Source organism: Marmota marmota, unplaced genomic scaffold (genome assembly GCF_001458135.2).
Source record: "Marmota marmota marmota unplaced genomic scaffold, marMar, whole genome shotgun sequence".
In the NCBI taxonomy this organism is placed as follows: domain Eukaryota; kingdom Metazoa; phylum Chordata; class Mammalia; order Rodentia; family Sciuridae; genus Marmota; species Marmota marmota.
Window position 1 is genome coordinate 6529481 of NW_026000137.1, and position 23957 is coordinate 6553437.

General features: G+C 61.5%; 1 protein-coding gene across 1 annotated transcript in view; it reads right to left on the minus strand.

Annotated features, from left to right (window-relative positions):
- Ptprn2 (protein tyrosine phosphatase receptor type N2) overlaps nt 1-23957 on the minus strand; it is a 631370-nt gene that overhangs the window by 117917 nt on the left and 489496 nt on the right. The gene's annotated exons all lie outside the window — the stretch shown is intronic.

Genomic DNA, 23957 nt, shown 5'->3' on the forward strand with positions numbered 1-23957 from the left:
AGACAGAGCCCAAAGTCAGACGTGGCCCTGCTGGGTAACGCGCCATGCATGACTAAGGGATGCCAGAGCCTAGTGTCCCCATCTGCAGGGGATACGGAGGGGCCCATCTGCAGGGGATATAGATGGCCCTCATCTGCAGGGGGACATGGAGGGGTCCCCATCTGCAGGGGACATGGCGGGCCCCCATCTGCAGGGGATATAGATGGCCCTCATCTGCAGGGGATACAGAGCTCCCCATCTGTAGGGATACGGAGGGACCCATCTGCAGGGGACGTGGAGGGGTCCCCATCTGCAGGGGACGTGGAGGGGCCCCCTTTACTTTCAGAGAACGTGCTCCACATCCATAGTGGGTGAAGCCACAGGTAGCAACCCACCTATACATGCTATGTTCATATACAGTTTTTTAATTCATAAAAGTTAGCTTATAAATTAGACACAGTAAGAGCGTCATAGCAGTAACTAATAAACTAGAACAGTTATAGAAATATAGTGTCATAAAAGTCACTTGACACATGAATCACTTATTTCTGGGATTGTCCATGTCATGTCTCTGGGCCTGGGTGGATGGTGACGAAGACCTCAGAGTGTGACCCCTGGTGAGGGGCACTGTGCTGGCAGTCACTGGGCTAGAGGCCCACACCAGCTCCCTCTGGCAACGCTGACTCTGGGGAAGGACTTGTGTCCTGTTTATTGGGCCCATCTTGTGTCCTGTTTATTGGACGTGAGGTCCGGCAGGCCCGGCTGGTCAGGTCGCTATTCAAAGCCACCTCTCTGTTCTCACTTAACCTGTCGGGTTCTGAGACAAGGGGGCACCATGTCCTGCGCTTGCTGTGTGCTGTGCTGGGTGCTCTGTGGCCTCGGTCTGCCCACTGGCCTGGAGGACCAGGTCCTCCACGTGCCTGCGGTGGACCCCGCCCTCCCCGTCTTGGTCCACAGCGTGCTCACAACCTGCCTCCTGGTCTCCAGCCCCCTGCACTCCCAGAAGGTTTCCAGGCTGGCCCAGGACGCTGCCTCTTCAGGTTGGTCCTTACTGACACCATCTTCTGTGAGGAGGTCTGGTGGAATCCTGGCCATCCTGTCTTGGTGGCCTCACCTGAAGCCTCTCGTCCTACTCCCCGAGGCCCCAGGGGTTGCCAGTGCCTTCGGGCACCACGCTAACTTCTGATCACCATGGCACCCGGCTCACCTCTGCTCACCCCCAGCCAGCCCTGTCCAGCGGGCAAACTACTTCTCAGCCTTCCAGACCCGACCCTCTGTCACCTCCTCTGCCATGCACACCCAGAGCCCCCCCAGGAGCCACGGACAAAGCTCTCCCCCACAGGGTGGGGTCACACAGCTGCTAGAGCAGCATCCAGCGGTGGCAGCTGCTGGGTGAAGTTCATTGGTGGCAGGGAGGACTGAGCTAGTGAGCTCTCCTTTGGGACAGGGACTGCCTCCCCACTTCTGTGCCTCCAATATGCACCAACCGTAGCAGGGAGCATGCAGTGAATACCCTGCCAAGTTCTTTCCACAGAAACAATGTGCTTTTTTTTTTTTTTTGGTACTGGGGATTGAACCCAGGGGCACTCAACCACTGAGCCACATCCCCAGTCCTATTTTGTATTTTATTTGGAGACAGGGTCTCACTGAGTTGCTTAGTGCCTTGCTTTTGCTGAGGCTGGCTTTGAACTCTTGATCCTCCTGCCTCAGCCTCCTGAGCCGCTGGGATTACAGGCGTGCGCCACCGCGCCCAGCAACAATTTGCTTTTTCAAAAACAGATTCACCCACAACATGAGCAGTAAGAACACTCTCCTAATTGTGGTGCGTCCATCAGCCTTCTCTTCTGGGATGAGATTTCTGAGAACAGCAGTCTTGAGAAGGAAAGTAACTAGGCTCCTGGTTTCAGAGGTGCACTGTGGCCAACTCCACTGCTCGGAGGTGAGGCCGGACATGCTGGTGGAGGAGTGACGGGCCAAAGCAGTTCAGGACATGGCAGCCAGGTCGCAGAGAGAGAACAGAGGGGACCAGGGACAAGACCCCAGCACCCCACTTGCTCCAAGGCCCCATCTCCTAGTCTCCACCTCCTACCAGCCCATTAGGCTATCGGTCCATCAATGGACTGACCCACTACGAGGTCAGAGCCCACATGGCCTGTCCCTTCCTAAAGCCGCACCTCTGGACGTTGCTGCACTGGGGACCAGCCTTCCATACCCAAGTCTTGGGGACATTCCAGACCCACCATCACAGGCAGTGAACCCTCTTTAGAGAGAGGAAGGCACACTGGCAAGGCCTTTGCTCCCAGAGATGGACAAATATTTCCACAACATCCTGGTGACTCAGTGGTGACTCAGCCCAGGGAGGAGAAGTACTGCTCTCCCATCTGAGCTGTGCTCCCGTCCTCTGAGATGTCGAAGGGCTACACTTACATCTGGAACGGAGCCCTCTGTCCTGGGCTTCCGGAGCCACTGCCCTCAAGACCACCCATCCCACCTGTGCCCAGCGAGGGGAGCCTGGGGTGGCCGGCCAGCGGGTCAGAGGGGAGCAGTACCAGGCCTGGCGTCGGCTCTGGAGCCAGCCGAACTGGGCTCAGGAGACTCACACGGAGGCTGTTAGACTGTCACCATCTGCTGCCACACCGAGGGGGAGCAGCAGCCGGGAGGCCACAGTGCCTCGGGGTCACGAGTGCTGCATCTGGTGCCTGAGAACATGGGGCGTGGTGGAGGGTGGGCAGTGCCTGGACACAGCTGTGGCCCCTGGTGACAGAGACCCTGAGGCCGGCTGACGTGCTCATGTGCCTGTGTCACCCTGCAATGGCTCAGCGAGGTCCTGGCTGTCCTTCCTGACGTGGCTCCCATGGCCCTCTAGGGCTCAGCTAGACTGCCTGCCTTGGCCAAAGAGACGGGTCCAGCCCCGAAAAGCCATAACCTTGGTTGTACTGGATGAAGCAGATGAGTCACACTGGTAAAACAGCAACTTCGCTGTGCCCATGGACACAGCAGGGGCTCAGGTCAGCACACTGACAAGTGGGTGTCCAGGCCCTGGCAGTGCCAGTGGTCCAGCGACGGACACCTTATTTTTCTCACCCTGAGCTGATGGCAGGAGCCCAGGGTCTGGGGTACAGATGGACAGGCCTTGAAGAAAAGGCTTTGACTGCCCTGCGGTGACCACCGGTTTGCTCAGAACTCTGTAGTTTTGACTAAAAGAGATGGAAGTCTATTTTTTAAAATGTGAGGGGACCGAACCACAGAGCAGGACCTAGCCCCTGGGCGGATTCTGAACAGGGCCTGTTCTGCTCCAACCCTGGTGCTTCCTCACAGAGACGGGCCAGGATGATGGTTCCCTGGCCTCTGTTCACTCCAAAGCAACTGCCGGACCTCGGAAGCCATGGACTGCAGCCATGCAGGGTGGGCTGGAAGCGGGCAGTGGTCTTTGGGTGGAGATGGGGCTGCCCCGATGTTGGCCTCACAGGGCAGCTGCCTCCCGGGGGCTCTCCTCCTCCAGGCCCCTTCCACACTGTAGGCGCCGTCCCAGCTGGGACTCTCCGGTGGTCCTCCAGAGAGAGAACCCAGTCCATGTACCTGCCAGAGCCCCCTGGAGGGGCAGGCTGTGGACTGTCCACACGCCCTGGGAGCAGATTGGCCGCTGCAGCCCAGCGTCACTCTTTGACAGGGACAGACCACAGTCGCGCCCATCGAGCCGCACCTGCCGTCCCTTGCCGGACAGTGGCCTCAGTGAGAGGCCTGTGAGCGCCAGGCTGGATCGCGGTCCGGTCTGTCTCTGGTCTGTGGTGGACTCCCAGTGGACGCATCCCTGGATTCACACCCCGAGGTGGCTGCATGCATCTGAGGCCCTTCAGGGGAAAGGGGAGAGGAGGCGGAGCTGGGGCTCTGGTCCTCATTCTTCGTAGAAGAGCCACCAGGGATGGGCATGCAGAGGGACAACCAGGAGGGCAGCCTCAGGCGAACCAGTCCCCCATCTGGACTCCAGCCTGCCGCTGGACCTGGCCTGGACAGCCCTCCAGCTCTGGCGGCACACGTTGGTGAGGAAGGGCACGGGCATGGTCCCCTGGGCTTCAGGGCCTCTGTCCCTGTGTCTTCACGCACAGTTGATGTGTGGCTCCCGGTGTGGAGAGGAACCGAGGAAGGGTGAGGCCACCCAGTGCCGAGTCCCGGGCGTGGTGGGCTGAAGGGACAGTCCCCTCCACACGTGGAACCCCCCCCATCCTGGCGCCGCACCGATGACATTTCTAAAGGGTAGGATAAGTTTGCTCCTGCGCCAGTGCCCTTTGCAGAGGCTTTGCGACAGTCCCAGGATGAAGCCCCGTCTCTGCAAGAAGCCCTCGTGGGGATCACGCTGGGCACCTTGGATACACACGGCGCATGGAGGCCCTGGTCCAGCTGTATTTATCTTATGAAAACGGTTGATTTGATGAGTATCTCCGAGGTCTCAGCACACACCCTGCAGGGTCCCCAGCTTTGTCTGAGTGCCTCTCCCACACTGGCACCCTGGCATGATGCCCTCTTGTGGAGGGCTGAGGTTCTGCGCTGTCCCCAGGTGCGGCCGGGTGCCCCTCAGCCTGAGCCACCTGGAGCTCTGCTGGCTGTGCCCAGGCGTGTCTCCGTGTGGCCTGGGAGCTCCTGCTTCACCTGGCAACACGGGGCCAGAGCCTGCTTCCTTACCCTTCTGAGCGCCCCAGGGGCCTCCCTGCTCTGGACACCCATTGTTCTTCCCAACTGTGTTTTATCACAGAAGTTCCCGCTGTTAGACGTTCTGAAGTCCTCGGGTGCTGTGACTCTGTCCTGAAGAGCCCTCCAGGACGAGGACCTTGCAGCCCACCAGCCGTGAGCCTGTGGGGACCTGGTTGAGCCTCGGGAACTACCTTCAGCCCGTGGCAGAGGCTGACCTGACAGATCTGCTGCTCCGACCTTTCCCACCCTCCAGCATCTCGAGGAGACACAGGGAGAGGAGAGGCTGGAGCCGGTGGAGGCCAGTGTCAGCGGGGACTGGTCAGCAGAAGGTGGGCAGAAGGGGAAGCCTGTGCTCTGAGGCTCTGCTGCCCACGCCTCCCCCTCTAGGGAACCCAGGGCGGCGGGGCAGCCGGGGAGGCCAGGCACGCACCTGGGTCCTTCCCGGGGCCTTGGACAGCGGGGCTCACAGGCAGACTGAGTGTGTACTTAGGACACCGCCTGCCCACAGCTTACATGAAGTCCTTTGACGTCTGATGTCTTAGGTGCCCAAGCCGTCAAGAGCCACCACGGTAAGAGGCAGAACTCTAGGCTACCTCAAGGAATTGTCCGTGTTATCTCGGGTTCATGAAGCTGGGGCCCTTTCTTAAGATATCCAAAGTGGACAGGGTCCAGGGGACTGGCTGTCCACTCATCCTGGAGCCTCGGGAAGGTGGGAGGAGTCGGGGAGGGGGCTCGTGCAGAGCAGAACTACCTGACTTCAAGGTCGCTGCCGCTGGGCGCCGCCCTCAGGCCCCTGCAGGCTAGCGGACCTGTGAGCACTTGCCACAGGAGCTCCCTTTTGTACTCCATGTCCTGTGAGAGGGGAGCCAGCTCTCGCTGCCCATAGCACTCTTCCTAGCCCCAGGCTCACCACCATGGGAACCTCGCTGCCCTGGGTTGCCAGGACAACAGAGGCCTGACCCCGGGTGCAAAGCAGTGACGGTGGCCTGGTGGGCGGCCTCAGGACGGCTGACCGGTCGGCAGGCGGCCTCTGCTTCCTGAGCCCCCTGCCCCCAGCCTCAGGAAGGAAAAGATGGACTCCTGCAAACAAACCTCAGTACCAGCAAGACGTCAGGACGCACTGGGGCTCTGGGTGGGCGGCCTCCCTGAGTTCCCGTGTGCTAGCCCAAGGCTGAAGCGCCGAGGTCTCCTCCTGCCACGGCCTCTCCTCTCCGTTCCTGCCGAATCAATGCCAGAGTGCCGGGTGTCTACTTCAGTCACCCTGCAGACCAATTGCCCGTGCTGGCCTTCTTAGATGTTGGGGCCGCCCGGGGCAGGGCCGCCTGGGCCCTGGGGTTGGAGCCCCGGCCCACAGTGCCCTGCTCCCGGCCTGCAGGTGGGAGGTGCAGGGGGCGTCCTTCCTGCTGGCTGCAAATCCACGGTGCTCCCTGTGTCCCACTGTGCTCTTCAGTGTGTGGGCAGGGCCAGCTGCACCCACTCTGTGTCCTTTCTTCGGCTTTGCCATGTTGTGCACATGCACACGTTGGTATAAAATGCACGCTGTCTCCACGCCTTTCTGTATAGGTAGATGTGGTGTGATTTATGTATCGTCTCTGGGGCATCAAAACAGCCATTAGAGAAACATCAAATCTGGATGCCTTCACTGTGGCCCCAGCACACCCCCTTCTCTGTCCACTCTAGGGCGGCATCGGACACCCTGCTGCATACCACTGGGCCACTGCATGGCACAAAGGCTGTCGTCTGTCTGGCCAAGGGGGGCTGACTCCCGAGGGGCTCCAGAGCGGTGGGGTCCTGGCCTCGGCAGCCTCTTCCTTCTGAACGGTCCCCAGGCTGCACGGGGCTGAGGACCGCGTGTCCCCTCTCTTGGCGGCTCTGGGCCCCTCTGGCAGCAGCCTGAGCAGGCTGAGCAGCCTCTGCCTGGGGTCCCGGGGACAAGCTCTGCCGGGAACGTGCGGAGCCCCAGCTGGCACGGTTGGGGCCGTGGCACCAGCATTTCTGGAGAAGAGCGCCCGAGGCCTCCTCTCAGTGCAGGGGACAGAGCACAGCAGAGGAGGGATGGCCAACTCACCGCCCGACGGGGCTGGAGAGGAGCGTCGGACGCGCGGCCCTGCAGCAGGGGTCTGGCCTCTGCCCGCCTCTGAGCCAGCCGCCCGGCCCCTCTGGCAGGCTGCGGGTGGAGCTGCTGTCCTGGGGCTTACTGAGCAGCACTGCGCCTGGCACCTCTCTGTGGCATGGCTCTCTAGCCAGCTAGCTACCCCCGTAGGGGACATCAGTCCCAATGTGCCTCCAGGAGGTAAAATGGGTCCTTACGCTGTCTCGGGCCTCCACCCCTCCACTGGGCCTGCCCTCTCAGGGCTGCGTGCTGGGCTCAGAGCTCCCCATCAAAGCCACCCTGGGCACCTCCCCACAGCCTTCCTGATCAGGCTGCAGCGGGGTGATCAGGGAGCACCTGGCCTTTTGCAGGTTGTCCCGGGGGGCTGTTGGCACCTGGTTCCATGATTAGGGCCTCGCCGTCCCCACACCTGGCCTTTCAGGTGAGGCCTGTCAGTACCTGTGCCTCCTCTGAATGTGTCCCCTGATTTGAGCCCCTGAAGGCCCAAGGCCACTGAGAGCTGCTGGCCGGGCCCTCTCCCAATGCTCCCATGCAGGCGGCCCCTGGGGATCTTGAGGGAAGGGCACATGCCCTCCTCCAAGAGGACAGAGAGCCAGCCTCCAGACCACCAGCTGTCCCAGAGGCCGGGCTGCGGAGAACTGAGTAGCGCCCAGCGGCGTCTGGGAGCTCCATGCGCCCTGGGGAGCTGTGGGCAGCTTCGAGGAGCAGCCCTGGCCCACCCTGGCCCTGGGCGAGGGTCTGCCTGCCCACACCGTGGCACCAACCCCACCTCGAGACCGTGTCTGTCACGTCTGCCATCAGTGTCTGGATTCTAAGCCCCTGGTAACCCGCTCAATGTCCTCTTCGTCTTGCTGAACAACTGGTCAGACAGACTCCGTCAGAGCAACACGACACCACTGGACCACGCTGCTCTCTGTGCTGCCCTCTGTCCGTAGTGGTGACTCAGGTGCTGGGGGGCAGCTGAGAAGAGGTCAGACTGCAGCTCCATGACCCACGTCTGGAAAGGCCCCACTCCTGGCCCGGGGCGAGGCTGGATGTGTTCTCTGGGGTGGGGAGCCCTGTGGTGGACGCTCAGCTGGCTGCAGCAGTGCCCGCCTGGCTTGTGCTGCACCTTCTGGAGACACTGCCCGGTCAGAAGGCCTCCTGGGCTGGTGCAGGAAGGCGCACTGGAAGCAGCCCCAGCAGAAGCCAGGGCTCAGAGCTCTGGCCATGGCTGGATGCCAGCTGCCTGTTGGGCCTGACCCTGCACCTAAGAGGGCACTGCTGCCCAGGCTGGGCTGGTCCGCAACGGCCCTCTGTCTCAGTCTGTTTTCTGTGGCTACCACTGAATACCAAGGGGGTAAAGTGGGCGTGGAGGGTTGTCTGTCTCGACGTCCTGGAGTGGGAATTCCAAAAGTGTGCTGCTGGCCCAGCTGCGTCTCCCTGCGGCCCCGGCATCTGGAGAGCCAGAGAGGGGCGCTGTGGCAAGGCCGGTCTGCTGACCCACTGTCCTCGAAGACTGTTGGTGCCCGTCACCTCCCAAGGTGGCCTCCAACTCCCATCACTGTGAAGTAAAGGGCTTAGAGTCCAGCACCTGAGCTCTGTGGGGGCACACTCAGACCAGCGGCCAACAGCAGAGGTTGCCGGCGAAGCCTCCTGGTGGCCCAGGGCTGCCAGCCGCAGCGCCCGGTCTCCATCGTCCACCCTTCTGCTGCTTCACGAGATGGACTTTGCCAGCTGGGTAACTACGTGCTGGGAGCTGGCCCAGGGATGCCCAGCTCATCTCCCACACCCCAGGGGAGGTCTGCTTTACTCCTGCCTGTCTCCGTGGTACCGCGAGACGGCCTAATGACAGGGTGCACAGCGTTCCCATTGGGCGGTCTCCTGCCACACGAGGCTTGACTGTCATCTGGGCCTTTCTCATGCTTTCTGTTTAAGCAAAGTCCCCAGTCCAACGGCAGTATGGAACAGCTCTCTGGGTCAGGTGACCAAAGCCCAACTCGTGGACAGAGATGGTGCAGGAAATCCGTGGTGGCAGGGCGTCCCTCCAGAGGGTGGGTGGAGAGCAGCCTGGACATGGCTCCATGTGGGTGGAGAGCAGCCTGGACATGGTTTCACGGTGGTTGGAGAGCGGCCTGGACATGGCTCCACGGTGGTTGGAGAGCGGCCTGGACATGGCTCCACGGTGGGTGGGGAGCGGCCTGGACATGGCTCCACGGTGGGTGGAGAGCATGAGGCCACAGTGAGGGCCAGGGGCTGAACACCAAGGCTGCCCTTTAGAGGCTGAGGCAGCCCTGTAAGGACCTGGCCCAGCACCCGGCAGGGTGGGACATAGGTCCATCGTGGCCGCCCTGGCTGACCAAGCGCCTCCCTGAGCCCAGGTCCTACCTGTGTCCCTGCACAGCCCTGGTTGCCATGGTGGCCCAGGGCTACCAGCCGCAGTGCCCTGCACAGCCTCCTCCGCGTGGTGAGGAGTCCCCCAGCCCTGACACCACCAGAGAGCACACCTCAGTCCACCGAGCCGAGGCCCTGCAGTGGTCACGCAGAGGCGTCGTGGTGAGAGGCCACACCAGACTGCAACTCGGTGGCCCCAGGCACCTGCTTCCCTTCATGCCCTGGCCCCACTCCCCACAGTGGACAGCCTGGGGTGTTGGCTGTGGGGGAGCCCTCCGTGTCCCTCTCACCCTGAGCTGCCTGTGCCCAAGGGCCAGGTGTTCCCCAGGACAGGGCACTAGGGGAGTCCCTCCGCGGAGCCCTGCTCATTCCTACGGTGGGTCCATCACACCGCAGATGCTCCATTCCATCTGCACTTGTTGGAAAGTCTCTGATAATTTTTTTGAGGAAGTGGTAAACACTTTCTAAAAATAAGTATTTTTTAAAGCAGTTTTAGGGTCTCAGAAAAACTGAGTGGAAGGTGCAGAGATCTCCCAGGTCTCCTACCCCAACACTGCACGGCCCCAACCCACCATCGACATCTCCCCTCTGACATTTTTGAAGTTGGTTCTGGATCTAAAACAGTCTCCAGTTTCAAGCTCCTCTGGCTCAGCTCTTCCTGTCTCCTGGTCTACAGTGGGAACGGGGTCAGTCCGTTTCCTGCTGCTATAACAAAATACCTGAGGCGAAGTACTTCTCAGGTGAGAGGTTCCCTTGGGTCAGGGGCTGCGGGTCTAAGAGCACAGCCCTGGCATACTGGTGAGGGCCCTGACTGCACAAAAGCATGGCAGAGAATCAAAAGGTACTTGGGTGCTGCAGAAGGGTGAGAGACCAGGAGGGGCCTGGCTTTGTCATGACAACCTGCCTTGCATGGCAGATGCCCTCCCCAGGCCAAATGAACCTCCTCCTAGGGCAGCACATGGCCCAAGGCCTCCACCTCGCCCCCCCTCTTCTATGTTCCACCCCCTGGACCGAGCAGGAGTCCAGCACAAGATGCTCTAGGTGGGGCTGTGGCTCAGGGGTGGGCGGGGCTGGGGCCCAGTGGTGGACAGATGGGGGTGTCCTGGGGCCCAGTGGCAGGTGGGGCGCCTGTCTAGTCTGTGTGAGGCCCTGGGTTCGATTCTCAGCACCGCATAATAAAAAAAATAAAAAATAAAGGCCCATTGACAACTTTAAAAAGAGCTCTGGGCCATGCCAGGCCGTACCCTCCATAGCAAGCACCCAGGAACCCGTCAGGGCCTCACGAAGGTAACGGGCCCAGAGCCCCCATCTGCTTGGACGTGGCTGAAACGGGCCGGGGCCCTGGGGCGTCTGAGCAGGTGGATGATCTTCTGAGGGCGGAGGAGCTGCTGCGCCCGGGCTGAGGGGGCTCTTCCTGGTGGGGAGGGGCCACCTCACACGCACAACGGTCTCTCAAGAAGTGTCCAGTTCCCGCTGCTGCTGGCTAGAGCGGCTCCTTCACGGCGGGGCAGGCGTCCACACGCCCAGTGAGGGGCTGGAGCTGTGTGTGCAGCGGCAGGGGCAGGGATCGATCTCTTTCTCGGTTACAAATTGCAAATGGAGACATCCTGACATGCATAGGGAAGCCCGGGGCCGGGGGCGCTGGGCAATATCCAGACTAAAGAGATGGGCTGGATTCCAGTTTGTCTGAGCTGGACAGGGTGAGGATGGGTCAGCGAGGGAGAGTGGTAACAAGGAGAAAATCCATGGAGGACTCGCGGCGGCGGAGGTTCACTTGTGAACGAGGCGCTTGCATTTAAATTAACTGTCAGATGCAGTTTGGCAGCCAGGCGTCAGGAGGCCGAGGGGCGAGGGAAGCCGACAGCTCCTCACGGTGGTTAATTGCTGCCCCCCCAGCCGCGGCAGAAAGACCCCACTCAGGAGCGGGCCTGCGGCAGCCTTCAAGACAGGGTCTGACCAAGGAGAAAATCCCAGGGCTGCGGGACACGGAAGGTCACTGCTCGGGAGCCTTCTCCTCCTCTCCCCCAGTGACTGGTGATGGAGGTGGCTGCCGGGACTCGCTTGGGGAGCCTGATCAAGGCTGGTGGAGTGGCCTGCAGGGTCCCAGCGCGCCACGGCTTTGTCTCCAATGCCAACCGAGAGGGGACTGTGTCCAGTGGCAAGATGGCCACAGCCACGGCTTTCCTTCTAACAGGGGAGAGAGGACGGTGGGGAGGGAGGACGGGAAGCCGGTGGGCACAGGACAGCTCTGCTATGGGGGCCGCCTCTCCAGACGGGGACTCTGCAGCTGGTGTACCTGAAACCCCGCTGGGGAGCCGGGCTGTGTGATCTCCAGCCCACTCTCCTCCCCGGAGGCTGCCGAGCTCAGACAGGCTTGGCACCCAGGCCGTGGCAGCCAGTGCTCACACGGGAGAGCCCGCCTCACCCCGGGCCCCTGCCCCCGTCCGCCTGCCCCTCCAGCACCCTTGCCAGGCAGACGGGGTTGTTTCCAGGGCAGGGTCACAGTACTGAGAGGCCAGTGGTCCCGGAGGAGGGGGACGTGGTGGAAGGACTTCCGCAGGAACTGGCCTTGGTGTACTGACGGGGTCAAACTCTCCCTATTCCTGCCCCTTCTGTATGGGCCTCACATGGTCCTGTGGGCCCAGAGCAGGGCAGGCCCTGAGCTGGGCACCAGTGCCTGGGCCCGCGGTTAGGCCGTCGGCTCTCTGAGTTGAAAGGAAGGTAGGATGTGGGAACCCAGCGCCCAGTGGAAAGGGAGCGCGTCGACCACCAGCCTGCCTGCTGACGCCACTCAAGGACAGAAGCCCGCTACCACAACCATGAGCTGGGTGAGGACACCACTGTCACCCCCTCCCAGTAGAGAAGGGCCTTGGGCATCATCAAGACTGCAAACCTGTGAGCGTCACTCTTGGCTTCCCAGACCCCGGCAACTTCCAAGCCAGAGCACAGGAGATGAACTTGAGGACGGCCAGCCCGGTCTCACAGGGTGTGAATGAACAGCCCGGTCTCTGCTGAGTGGCTCATCTGCATGCATCCGTGCCATCTGGGCACATCTAGAGGAGTGTGGCACATATGGGCAGAACCCCCACGCCCAGCCAGGCGCCTCCTGGGAGTTGGGAAGTGTCCGCCACAGTGGCCCATGACCCTGGCCTCTGTTCCCTCACCTGGCCATGCCCACAGGCACCCTGACCTGAAGCAGACACACAGGAGCCCCAGTGCACAAGTGCCACAGGGCTGGGGACGAGGGTCCCCCGTCACCCCAGCCCAGCCCACCCGGGATGGGTCAGTGGAGAGACAAAAGCATCACTTAGCGTCACCACCCAGCTTGAAAGGCCACTTGGAACGCACGCGGACTTCCTCCGGACCTAAGCAGTGGGCAGACCCACCTCCGTTTGCTCTGGGTCCCTCTGCGGGCAGTGGCTGCTGCTCTAGCCACAGCATGTTTTCTTTAGTGAACAATGAAACGTGATTGGAGATGCCCCTGGCACCCTGTTCAGTGCCACCCACGGGCTCAGCGCAGAGCCAGCCTTGCTGGTTGAAATCACCAGCTAAGCTGCTCCTGCTTCCGAGTCATAGGCGTCCCCAGCATCTTTACCCCATTTGTCAACGCACAATTACTGTCACCGCGTGTGTGCCGCTGGGCGTGAGGTCACGTGTGCCAGTCAGCATAAAAAAATGGCTGTAATGTTGGCATAATTTTTCATTATCGTCTTCATTAACCACAGTGAGTGGGAGGAAGCGCTTGCCCGCACCCTGCCATCGCCATGACAACACTGGCAAAGCCGCCTGCCCAGTGTCCACCCGAGAGGAGAGGCTGAATGTCCTTATTATTCCGCCTCTTGCTCGCCGTGCCTGTGCCAAGGGGACCCCGCTGCCTGGGCTGTGATTTATGCCCTGGATCCTCCTGACAGCCTGGGGTGGTGTCGGGGCGCACGGCGCTGGTCTGATTTCACAGTTTAATTACTGCTAATCTGAGAGGGGCAGAGCTAGTGACAGAACCACAGCCGGCTGAGCCCCCACCCCTTCCCCAACAGGCCCCTCCCCAGGCGATGCCGCTGGGCTTCCCAAGTCCATGCTGGTGGTCGGGTCTGATGGAAGACCGAGCAGATGTGGGTCCTGAAGCTGCAGACACACAGCCTCCAGGAGCGACTCCACTGCGCCCTTCGGGGTTCTGCCGCGAAGCCCCGGAACATGCTGTGTACGCTGCTGGGTGTCCTGACTGGGCTGTCAGCGCGGACCGAGGGTCTGAGCTCCCGGGATCTGTGTGCAACACCTTCATCCCTGGAGTTCACGCTTGGGGCCTCTCAGCCACAGGACTCTCCCCCAGGCTCCCTTCAGGGCTCTGCCCTCCAGCCCCACCTCCTGCTGGGCCAATGGCCTCACCTGGCTTCTTGCCGGGCGCCCCGCCCCTCCCCCAGCCCGACACATTCCCCACGACTGCTGGCCCTGCGGAAGGACCCCTGGCCCCAGCCTGCCTGGCCTCACGGCCTGTCCGGCCCGCGCTCCCCCCCCCGCCCCCCCCCCCCGGCAGTCCCTGGGTTTCCACTCTGAGGAGCCGTCCCTCCCGCTCTGCGTCCAGACTGTCCCGCACCCTCCAGGGCTGGCCCGTCCCCTCCTGTTGCTCCCCGACTTCAGCTTCCCTCCAGCCCGGGTGGGATCAAGAGAACTTGGCTCAGTGTGAGGACCCCTCATCTCCAGGAAGGCCACTGAGACAGTGCAGAGGCATCAGCGGGCGCGGGCAGCAGAGCAGACGCACCACAGCACTCCTGCACCCAGGGCGAGGTAGTGGGACCTCATTCTGCACCCAGGGAGAGGGAGCAACCCTCATCCTGCACTTAGCACCCAGGGCGAGGGAGCAGGCCCTCATCCTGCACCCATCAAACGCCAGTCAGGCTCTGCACAGCACACGCACCCGTCTGCCTGCGTGCACCTGTCTCCACACATGCACCTGCCTCCCAAGCCCCTGGACATGGCAGCTGCACGCCATGTTTGCACTAGCCTATGTTGATAAGTTTGTTTGCATCTCTTCTCATTCCACAAGGGCAGCTTACGGACACTGCATCCAATACAAAAGTTAAATAAAAACATCAGGTCTGGGGTTTTTGCTAAAAAAGCAAAAAATCCCAGCGGAAGATTAGATGACAGATATTCAGACTCCAAGGGGCCAGAAAGCTGCCAAATTTGAGTGACGGATTTTTGTCTTGAGCTTCCAGGGGGCCAAAGCAAAGAGGGAAAACGGCAGTCACAGGACCCGCAGTATCTACAGGGAAATGCAACCTGGTCAGCAATTCAGTGGCCGTTGCCAGCAGTGGCCTGTCACAAGCACAGGCTCCACAGCCTCTTGTCACGAGGCTCTTCCACATCCACGGAGCTGCCCAGAGCATCGCATTGTGTGGGAAGGGCTGCAAGGGGCCAGCTCAGAGTCTAGCCTCAGTCTGGAGGCTGAGAGGCTGGGCTGCAACAGGGTCATACTCCTGTTCCTGGTGCAGTGTGCAGCGACTCAGCACATGGGTGAGGTCCTTTCACTCCTGCCCCTCAGCATGCAGTTTAGATAGGAAGTTCTGGCACCTTTAATTATATTTATTTAATCCAGTGAATTTAATTTCAGAAACATTGCCACCTTGCTTAGCTGTAGAGCAATTTATATAGATACAATGTAACCAGAGGTTTGAAACTGCTGGTTTAAATGTATCAGTCACCGGAATGCATCATGTCATTTTAATGAACTATTACTGCTTAATGATAATGCTAATTATGTGTTCTTAACAGCCGCATGTAGAGAAACCAAATTTTCAATTAGGCATTTGCTGTGGCGAAGGCGGGGCAGCTTCCTGTCTGTGCTGAGCTGCAGAGTGTCTGCCACTGTCAGACCAGAGCACCCCAAGAAGTCCGGGGTCAGGGAAGTGGGAACAGGAGTCTGTGCCCTTTCCTCCAGGGGCTCTGCAAGCTTCCCCAAATATAGGCTCCTCCTCTCTCCTTTGGGGAGAAACTTTGGTTAAAAAGTTGTGTAGCCTACAGGGGGCATTTTGCCCTGCGACAGACAGATCTGGGAAAAATGAAAACCAAAGAAGGTGTTTTTGTTGAGTGGCGCTCCAACACATCCAGAACACAGCATTCAAGGGAGGGCAGCTGCTCAGCCAGCACCAGCCAGCGGGGCTGGGTAGCTCTTGAACTCAGGCCCCTTGCTGGGGAATAACAGAGGGCCTCGTTCTGGTGGCCAGGGCCTGCTTAGCCACGGAGGCAGGGACGGAGGCTCTGCTTTGTCTGGCCTCTCGGCTCAGCCCTGATTTCCTGCTTGGGATAATTGCTCTGGAGAAGGAGCTGCCACTCTGAGGAAGCCCAGGAAGCCCGCGGAGGTGCCTGCTGAGCCCACCCACAGTCAGCGCAGCTCTAGTGTGACAGCCAGAGACCTGGGGCTACCCCTCACCCCAGCAGACACCTGTGGTGCAGAGATGGCCTCCCACTTTCCCTGATGCAGATCTGGGAGCAAAGTGTGTGCTGCCCACTGTGGAGGACCCACACCTTGGACACCATGTGCCAGCAGACCCCCAGCACCTGCTCCATCTCTCACGATCCTGTGTCCTCCACTGTGAGCTCAGACCTCCTGTGGCTTGCTGCACATCACAGGTGCTAAGTGCTGGGTCAGGGACTTCAGAGATCAGCAAGGCACAGCCTGCACCTCAGAGAGCTCACACTGGAGTGGAGGGGAGGGCACAACACCAGGCCAAGTGTGGTGACCCAGTGCTGCGAAGTATAACACGTACACACACAGACATGCATGCACACAGGTACACATGCATGCACACACACACAGATGTGCAAACACACACAGGCACACATGCATGCACACACACAGGAACACACGCATAGCAGGCATGCATACAGGCACACGTGCATGCACACACAGAGGAACACACACATAGCAGGCACGCACACAGGCACATGTGAACACACACAGGGACATGCATAACAGGCACACACAGGCATACGTGAACACACACACAGAAACACACACATAGCAGACATACACACAGGCACACGTGCACACGTGAACACACACAGGGAGTCCCTCTGGGGAGATCACAGGAGGCTTTGTGCAGGGGGAAAGTTGGATTCTGATCCACAGGGACAGTAATAATGGTGCCCGACACCTGCCAGGGCCTGTGACCTGCCCGTGAGACGTAGTCCTGGTAACAGTCAATAAGCTCACCCACTAGGAAGGGCAGGACTGCGTGTGGCCTGGCACGAGCTTGCCAGGCCTGGTGGGGACATGGCCTTCCGGGTGACACCATGAACACAGGTGAGCGTGGGCCTGAGGTTGGGAGGGTGAGAAGTTGGGGAAAGATGGAGGTGAGCTGTGGAGGGCCCGGAGAGGGAGAAGTTAGGCCTGTGCAGTCAGGGAGGCGGGGGTGAGTGGCAGCATACCAGTCCCAGGACAAGGTGGGCACACGCCCTGGTGTGCAGGAACTGGGGTGGTGGCAGGAAGGCAGGCCTGGAGTCCCTGCCGGGGGCCTCCACTCTGCGATGGCAGGATGATCAAAAGGGACACTCTGCTCCAAAGGACCCTCCGGGCAGAGTGCAGGGGTGGCACCTCCCCGAAGCCCTTCCATGCCCAGGCCTGGGCCAGGGTGGGCTGTGCTGTGTGCCCACTGAGTCCCGCTCCTGCCAACTGCCAGGGACAGCACAGGAGAGGTCTGTCCACTGGACGTCCTGAGGACCCTGGGACCTGGGCAAGCCTGGCTCCCTCCCAGCTCTCTCCAGGATAAATCAGTGGGGTCAGCCTGCAGGGCCCTGGGAGGACAGGCTGAGCACAGTGGGTCTCCCCCAGCCTCTGGCAGCACCTCCCGCTGGGGCAGCAGAGCATCTTCCCAGACACACCTGCCCGTTGCTGGAGATTTCTTCTTGGTGTCCTGTTCTGAGGCCCAAGCCCTGCTGGGGAGCTCCAGAGCTGACATGGTCCTCTGGGCAGCCTGAGCAGGTGGTCTCAGGGCAAAGGCAGCAGCCTGTGGGTGGAAGCCTGTGGCCACCCACTGCAAGCTGGCTCGGGGCTCAGTGCTGGGCCCCTGGCCTCTTCCTGGTCATTGGCTGTTCTCCCAGGCCTCCAGGCTGGTGGAGGCTGAGAGGTGGCCTTGGTGGCCAGCCCTCTGCAGATGCTCTCAGGAGGTGGCCCCCAGGCTGCAGCCAGCCTTGCACTGGGATGCCCCCCAGCACGTGCAGCACCAGATAGGGTCCCGTTTCAGACCCTGGGCTCTTCAGGGCAGCACTCCTGGCCACGCTCCAGAGCCGCCCCTCAGAACGTCTCCGCTCCACTTGCTTCAGAACAGAAGCCACGCCCGGGGTCCCATCCCCAAGTGGCTTCTTTCTTCAGTGAGCACAGACAGCGGCAGGTGACCAGGAGGTGAAAACCCAGTCTTACGAAGTCCCATGGCCACTGCCAGGCCTCCAGGCTGGCCCCGTGACCGATGCCCTGCCAGGCCGGCCGCTGCTTCCCAGCGTTGCCACACCTGATTCTGGGGAGAGGTGCCAACCTGCTGTGGGTCAGATGCCCACCTAGAGGTGACATGGAGTTCTGCTGGGACACCTGGAATTGCGGTGGTGGCTTGCCGTCTGCCTCCCATCTGCCTGCAGTGCCCAGCCCAGGCCTTCCGCCCAGGACACTGCTGCGCTGGCCTCAGCCCCCAGGCTCTACTCCTCAGCCCTCCCCACGGTGTCCATGTTCCTTGGCCTCAGCTGCCAGTGCCTGGCCCAGCTGGTCCTGCTCGGCCAAAACCATGTCTCTGTGGTGGCGGCAAGAGCTGGACTGCCCTGAGCTGGAGTCCATCAGCGGAGAGATCCATCAGCTTGCATCCTAAAGGTCCAGTGGCCCTGGCTGGTCTGCTTTTTGCTTGTGAGGAAAGATAACTAAACGCCACGATGCTCACGTGGGGGGTAGAAGGAACCATGAACTCGCATCTGCCTGTGAGGAGCCACCAGAACTGGACCATAAGCTTCCTAGCAACCATGGGGAAGAGGGAACTCGGTCCACAGCAGGCCATCTATTTGAAAATCATAGCTGTTTTTAAAATTTAAAAATAAGTGTTCCAGGTTCTCATAGAGATGTGCCCCAGACGAGGCCAGAGCACAGAAGGCCACCGCACTGGCTGCTGCAGGCCCAGCTCAGTAGGAGCCGCTCTGGACAGGGCCAGGCAGATGGAGAGGCCTGAGGAAGATGGTGTCAGGGCCGCTCTGTCCAGCTCAGCACACTGAGACTCAGAGGCAGCAGCCCCACGGAGGGGTGAGCACCCTGTGCCTGCAGCCAGCCTCTCCTGTGGGATGGGCCACGGCAGGAGAACACTCGGTATCTCCACCTGCACAGAGTGGTGGCCTCGGTGCAGTGGCTGAGGCTAGAACTCAGGAAAGGAGGTCGCCCATGGACCTTAAGCCCTAGGTGTGACTCAGGACCTGTCACAGAGGCCACCGGCAGGTCTGACTGACAGGAGGAGGGGTCTGCCAAAGATGAAGACAGTCTGAGGGGAGGCCCTGCAGCATGGAGCGTGGGCCAAGCCAGCGTCCACAGGGAAGACCCACGTAAATGGCCCAGGGAGGTGGGCTTGCTCCGGCAGAGACGAGCCCAGGGGTCCGAGGGAGCGCGGTTGGGCTGGCGTCCCATGCTGCTAGCAGAGCCCTGGGCCGCAGGGCGAGCAGGTGAGTGAGCTCTGGTGTTAAAGATGGCGCCGGGCCCTCCGCCTCAGCCCTGGCCACGCAGCTGTCTTGAGAGGGAGGGTCCGAGACTCAGAGCTCAGGGAATTCCGTTTCCAGCAGAATTTATGAGCTGCTGGTGCAGTTCAGATGGCCAGCACTGGCCTGGACATCCCTTATTCTTCATGCTGACACAATGGGGCCAGGGAAGGAGCGCCCACGAGGCCTGGGGCCCCGGGAGCCGACCTGGGTCTGGTCATTTTCATTGTGACCTCAATTTCCACGGCAGCTGTGCTCCGGATCTATGGACGCCACTGTCCAGGGGACACAGTTATTGGGCACAAGCAGGCCTGGGGTGCCGCGGGTGCCAGACTCCAGTGTTCGCGGATGTCTATCTCCTCTCTCCACGCAAGGCCGGCCTGCTCACGGGTAGGGCAGGTCGTGGGGACGACGCAGGCAGGTGACACCTTGTGCTGGCCCCCCCTCCCTCTCCTGGGCATGGAGCCCAGTCCAGGGCTCAGATTTGGGGAATAACCATGTGTCATCTGAATGGACACAGGAGTCCTCCAGAGAGGGTGGCATGGGCTGGAGAGGAGCCTGAGCAGAAGGCAAGGAAGGGTGGGTTTTGAGTCGGAGCCCAGGGGCCCCAGCTCAGCGGGAGGCAAGATGTAGCGCCGGGCCTGCGTGCGCTGTGGGCGGGAGAGCCACCCTCCCTGGCCGCATGCCAAGGGGTCTCCAGAAGGCGGCTCGGGGCTGCTGCCGGGAGCAGCGCAGGCCCTTCCTCCGGAGCCGCTGGAAGCCCAGGGTGCCCTGAGTACCAGGAGACGGAGGGTGGGCAGGAACACAGGTGGTCTCTGCAGGTCTCTGGGCATCCCCGCCACAGGGTCTGGACAGAGCCTGGAGGATGGCCCGTGGTGGTCACCCTCCCGGGCCTCCTTGGGGGCTGAGCTGGGGATTTCTGGGGAAGGCCCTGGCCACCGAGGCGTCTTGAGCTCCGTGGGCTGCGCTCCTCCTGGTCTTCTGCTGACTGGCAAGGCCGACGCCCCTGGAGCTGTGCCTCTCGGGCTGTTTGAGTGGCTTTGATGGATCCTCTAATAAAGCTGCTGCCTTCCCTGCTGAGGGGCAGGTCAGAGAGTGACTGCCCCCAAATAAGGAAGCCAGAGGCAGGAGGCCCCAGAGACCCAGAGGAGCCCGCAGACTGCAGCCCACAGACTGGGTGCTGCAGAGGGTGCTGGGGGGACGGTCTCGGAGCTGCTTCCTCACGGCACGGGACTCAGACTGCTGCTCTGGGGCCACCCCTACCTGAAGGGCCCACGGCCTCATGGCCACGAGTTTCCCCAGGATGGGGCCCTGTCCCTGGGTCCGACTGCGGGGAGGCTGGGTGCAGTGTCCCCACGGCGCGTGCCCGTCCCTGAGGCTGCACCTCACGTCAGAGCTTGCCGCAGCGGGAAAGTCCAGATGGAGGCCCAGTTCCCCTCTTTCTTGGCAGTGCTGGGCGGGGACCCAGGGCCTCACCCACGCCAGGCACGCGCTCTGCCACTGAGCCCCACCCAGCCCCACCCAGTCCTTTCCTAGGTGGGAATCCAACCCCAGGAGGCGGGGCAGCTGGGGGTGGTGTCCACGGGCTGTGGAGAGCCCAGGAGGGACACTCCTCTGTGAAACGGGACAGCGCTGTGCATCCCACTCCTTCACCACACCAGAGTCTACGCGGCTGAGCGAGCGCCTCTTTTGTGTCCTTGATCAACAGTGATGGTTCTGGGGCTGGGCTGGGGCTCAGAGGTAGAGCACTCGCCTGGCACGTGTGAGGCACTGGGTTCGATCCTTAGCACCACATAAAAATAAAATAAAGATATCATGTCCACCACAGCTAAAAATAAATATTCCAAAAAAATAGGGCTGCTCTGACTTGGTGCTCATCATCCTCAAGGACCAGTGCTATTTGGACTCAATGGACCTCTTCAGCAAGACCACGGCGAAGCTCTTGTTCCAAAGGGACAGGGCTCTTCTTGGCCTAAGGCCCATTTTCTGAATGTCCTCCTGCCCTGCCCTGTGGCCACATGTTGCCCACTGGCTGGCCACCAAGGATTTTCTCTGCTGCAATCCCAGTCCACCACTAGGGATTTGTTCCTGTGGGTACTCCCTTCTCGCAAGGCCCCGGGGGTTGGACACACTCTGCCCTGAGCCCCTGTTCCAAGTGGAGGTGGGAGGCGACTCTGACACCCAGGATGGGGCCCTGTCCCTGTGTCCAACTGGGACCCCAGAAACTCGTCCAGAGCCAGGCTGCCAGAGGTGCATTCTGGAGTAGGGCCAGCAGTGGGAGGTCCCCAATTCGCGTCTTCAGCCAACTTCAGGGCCTGCTCCCAGCCCTTGGACCCTGTGCCTTCCCACACTGCTTTGTGGGTCCTCTGCTCTGGGCACCCCACTCACTGCCAGACCCCTGGCGCCCACGTTCTCCCCCACCCCCAGTTGGCACAGTGGAGAGCAGCGCCAGGGAGCCAGCTGGGTGGAGTCCCTCTCCTGGCCTCTCCCAAGGCTGCAGCTCGGTGCTGCTGGTTCTGCTCACAGTGGCTGCTGGGCACCGGGACGGCAGTGGGAACAAGTCCCCTCGCGTGGGCCCAGCCATAGGCACAGAGGAGGAACCGCCAGAGCCACCATGGGGCTGGGGCCAGCACCCTAGTCCTGCTTCCCTGGCACGACCTGGTCTCACACGCCCTCATACCTCCACTTTCCACCCAGAGAGCCCCCCTGGGGCCTCTGGGGACACAGAGCCTATCCAGCCCACAGGGTGGGATGTAAGGAGGGACAGGGTGGGCAGAGCGGGACAGAGCAGAGCAGGGGCCAGAGGGACAGGGTGTGGGACAGGGCGGGGAGGAGCAGGGGTGACGCAGGGAGAGATGTGAGAATTGCAAGAGAGGGACAGGGCATGGGGTGGGGCAGGGCCAGAGGGGTGGGGGAATGGGGGCCTGGACCTGGTGAGTTGGGCCTCCTCCTGGCTTCCATGAGCCTGAGGCCAGGGGAGGCTGGAGGAGGCTGGGGAGGCTGGAGGAGGCCAGGGAGGCTGGAGGAGGCCAGGGAGGCTGGAGGAGGCCCGGGGATCCCGCCTGGCCCAGGACCCCCACATACACAACAGCCTCGAGCTGTCTCAGGTTGAGGGCCATGAGCAGTGTGTGGATAGGGCAGAGTGCGACAGGGGAGAGCATGGACACCACAGCCACCACGCTGGGTGCAAACCCGGCTCTGTGCCCGCAGCATGACAGCCGAGGGACCCTCGGTGCACCGACTTTCTCATGTGCGTGTGGGATCATTGCTCCTACCTCAGAGGTCAGAACATACGCACGAGCCTGGAATTGCACACAGTGAGCGCGGCACAGAGCCTGGCCTGGCCTGAGTCCGCGAAACCACGAAGGTGAAGAAAGCCCCTGGCCTCCTGCTGTGGGAAACGCTCACTGCAAACATCCCGCCACGCCAAGTGGCTGGGCTCTGAGACCCAGGGCCTCCTGTTAAACATCCCGCCACGTGGCTGGGCTCTGAGACTCAGGGGCTCCTGTCTGCCGGCTGGGCAGCGGTGCCAGTCTGTGGCTGCTACAAGATCAAAATGCCCGACACTGGCCACTTAGGAAGGAAAGGTGTGTTTGGGCTCAGGGTTCTGGAAGTTGGTGCCCAGGAGTGGGTGGCCCTGTTGGTTTGGGCTGATCTGGTGCACGTGGAGGGGGGACAGTATAGAGCATCTCAAGCCCAGGCAGGGGTCAGGGCCCCACCAACCCTTCCAGGGCATGCCTGGGCCCTGAGGACCTCCACCAGGCTCACGTCACCACCCCTGGGACCAAGCCTTCACAGGGGACCTAGGGACGCCTGTCTAGGCCACAGCAGTACTAAATCCACTCTGTGGCTCCTCAGAGGTCAGCCAACCGCTTGCCATCCTGACAGTGAAACACCATAGTCCTTCCCGGCCAGCCCTGCAGTCCACCAGCCCTCTCCAGAAGCACGGACGCCCCGGCACAGGCGGGGGGCAGAGCCCCCATCACACCCTGGGTAGCTGTCCTCGGCCACTCCCACATGGGCCCCAGCCTCATTCTCAGCCCTCCGGCGACAGACAAAACCCCTCTCTGCCCCTCAGAGAGGCTCACGGACCTTGTGGTGGTAGCGTCCACACTGGCCCTTTGGAACACAGCCTCTCCTTCCCAAGTCGAGGCTCACTGATCACCCCGCGCTCCAGACCCCTGGCATGACCACAGCTCCCGATGGCCCTGACCAGTGCCCACTGGCCCTCTCCAAAACCCTGGTGCCCTTCTCCGCCAGTCCCAGAACATACCACATGATCGGGCGTGGCCTGGTGCTGACCCTGTACCACTGTGTGGGGCAGACACCAGGAAGGTGGATTGGACCTGACCCGAGACACTCCCCTTTCCACTCACGTCCTCTGGTCCCTCTGCCGTGGGCTCCTGTCTCAGAAGTCAGAGCACACGTGGCCCCGTGTGGGGAGCCCACCACCTCCCGTGTCCCTCACTGTGTGTCCATCAAGCTGCCTGGCCTGGCAGGACTATAAAAGGTCAGCTCAGCAACCCGCTGGCCAGCTGCAGACTGCATTCCCGAGGCTTCTTCACTGCCCAGGAGCGCCTCCCAGGCGGTGGGGGTGTGGGCCCCAGGCACCAGGCACCCGAGGGGCTTGTCCACCGTCAGCTGCTCGTCCTTCTCAGCCTTTCACAGAAGGTGCTGGGCCTCTGGGGACTGGGAGCAGATCTCACCCTGGTCATAAGACGCTCATTTCTCCCACCATGTGCTGGGCACAGGCCCTGGTTGGCCCTCGTGGTGGACAGGCGTGCACATGCCGAGGAGCAGAAAGACGGGAGGGAACAGTTCAGAGCCAACGGCTGGCCAGAACCCGGCACTGAATGCACGACCCTGGCCCCACGCAGGGCTGCAGCCCAGCAGTGAGACTGGGCTCAGGTCTGGGAGCTGCAGGGCGACAGGGGGAGTCGGGAGCAGGAGGCACCCTGCAGGGGTGAGCCTGGCACCCACTGAACCTGGGTGAAGGGGAGTCTGCGCAGAGGGAAGAGGCTGTGCCCGCCCGGTGACGGGACCCAGGGCTCCTTGCTAATGGTCCCTGTGGGGAGGTGGCCCAGGG